The sequence below is a fragment of the Babylonia areolata genome, chromosome 1, assembly GCF_041734735.1.
Source record: "Babylonia areolata isolate BAREFJ2019XMU chromosome 1, ASM4173473v1, whole genome shotgun sequence".
NCBI lineage: Eukaryota > Metazoa > Mollusca > Gastropoda > Neogastropoda > Buccinidae > Babylonia > Babylonia areolata.
Genome location: NC_134876.1, coordinates 70,044,218 through 70,046,717, shown reverse-complemented (window position 1 = coordinate 70,046,717; position 2,500 = coordinate 70,044,218).

Below are 2,500 nucleotides of genomic sequence, written 5' to 3'. Positions count from 1 at the left end.
GGGGGGGGGGACGGAGGGTTGGGGTGGGGGGTGGGGGTGGGGGTTGCGCAGTGTTGGCATTGTACAGCTAATGTTTGGTCAAATTGTCATCTCCACTTCCCGACCTCTCTCGCCCCGACACAGGATTTCGTTTTATAACCCTTGCTTTCATCATCTTCTTCTTTCTTTTTCTTTTGTTTCCTTTCTTCATTTGTCTTCTTTTCTTCCTTCTTCCTTCTTTTCCTCGCTTTTTTTTTTCTTCCTGAGAGGGAAGAGGATGTGAAACCACTGAGATATACAGGCAAGTTCAAACTTTTGACTGTGAGTAACGAAACTTTCTTCTGTCTTCTTTTCTCGGTTCCACTTTTCATCTTCATCCTCCTAAACCTCATTCTCCTGCATCTTCTTTTATTTTTCTCTTCTTCTTCTTCTTCATCATCCTTATCCTCCTCTTCCTCCTTCTCTTCCATTTCCTTCTCCTCTTCATTCCACTTCTCTTCCTTCACCTCGTCCGCTTCCTCTTTCTCTTCCTCCTTCTCTTCCTTCTACTCCTTTTCTTGCCCCCCTTCCTCCTCCTCCTGCTTCTCCTCTTCCACCTCCTTCTTCTGCTGCTCTTCCACCTCCTTCTCCTGCTCCTCTTCCTCCTGCTCCTTTCCTCCTCCTGCTCCTCTTCCTCCTGCTCCTCTTCCTCCTGCTCCTTTCCTCCTCCTGCTCCTCTTCCTCCTGCTCCTTTCCTCCTGCTCCTTTCCTCCTCCTGCTCCTCTTCCTCCTGCTCCTTTCCTCCTGCTCCTTTCCTCCTCCTGCTCCTCTTCCTCCTGCTCCTTTCCTCCTGCTCCTCTTCCTCCTGCTCCTCTTCCTCCTGCTCCTTTCCTCCTGCTCCTTTCCTCCTCCTGCTCCTCTTCCTCCTGCTCCTTTCCTCCTGCTCCTCTTCTTCCTCCTCCTCTTCCTCCTGCTCCTTTCCTCCTCCTGCTCCTCTTCCTCCTGCTCCTTTCCTCCTCCTGCTCCTCTTCCTCCTGCTCCTTTCCTCCTGCTCCTTTCCCCCTCCTGCTCCTCTTCCTCCTGCTCCTTTCCTCCTGCTCCTCTTCTTCCTTCTCCTCCTGCTCCTCTTCCTCCTGCTCCTTTCCTCCTCCTGCTCCTCTTCCTCCTGCTCCTTTCCTCCTGCTCCTTTCCTCCTCCTGCTCCTCTTCCTCCTGCTCCTCTTCCTCCTGCTCCTCTTCCTCCTGCTCCTTTCCTCCTCCTGCTCCTCTTCCTCCTGCTCCTTTCCTCCTGCTCCTTTCCTCCTCCTGCTCCTCTTCCTCCTGCTCCTCTTCCTCCTGCTCCTCCTGCTCCTTTCCTCCTCCTCCTCCTCCTCCTCCTGCTCCTCTTCCTCCTGCTCCTCTTCCTCCTGCTCCTCTTCCTCCTCTTCCTGCTCCTCTTCCTCTCCTCCTCTTGCTCATCTTCTTCTTTCTCCTTCTCCTCCTCTTCCTCCTCCTCCTCTTCCTCCTGTTCCTCCTTCTCGTCTTCTCTTCCTCTTCCTTCTCCCCCTCTTCCTTCTTCTTCTTCTTCTGCTCTTCTTCCTCCTCCTTTTCAGCAGAGTGAGGAAAGCCAGAGAAGCTGTCTGGCAGTGCAGAAGGTCAGAACTGGCACATTCCAGACGTTGTATCGCAGAGGTCAGAACGATACTGAAGCCGCCCCATCAGCTGTACGTGTAGAAAAGAAACCACGCTGCATTTTTTGGGGGGAGGTCCACTGATAGCGCCTCACCAATTTCACTGATAGTTTGGGGAGTGGGGGTAGGTGTGTGTGTGTGGGGGGGGGAGGGGGTGCGGGCGGGGGGTGGGGGTGGGGGTGTTGTGTGCTGTTTCTTTACTCTCTCTCTCTCTCACTCTTTCTTTCTCTGTCTCCCCACACGCCTCCCAGAGCACAATTCCGGTGATATCGGGTGACTCTAAATTTCACAATAATCGTCGTCCTGTCTGGTGTTTAGTTCCAGGAATTCCTGATCAACCAACGAAGACAGTACCACACCGGCGTCACATTTCAGGTGTTGTGTTATTTGCAGCAAGATTCCTACACGGAGCGTTTTTCTTTTAATTCCAGCGAGCGATAACAGTTTGCATAAGTTATTGCAACTTTTGGTGATTCCCTTTGTATCCCACAACTGTGTTTATATTGCTCAACTCTCAGCCACCGGGTCCTGTTTCATCTCTCTCTGTCTCTCTCTCTCTCTCTCTCTCTCTGTCTGTCTGTCTCTCTCTCTCTCTGTCTCTCTCTCCCTCTGTCTCCACACCTACTTATTGCCTCCCTCGTTTCATTTTCTTTATTTTTGAGTTGTTTAAGCGTTGATGATCAAAATCCAAAACAACCAATTTCCATTTTTGCCGAATATATATATATATTTTTTTATTATTTGCAAACGATATTAATTTCATTGTCTTGCTGTCAACACCCCCCCCCCCCCCCTCCTACATCCACTACCTCCACCACCCCAGCGTGTGTACAAACCCAATGAAATGAATTTTTTTAAACAAACATCTAAAGC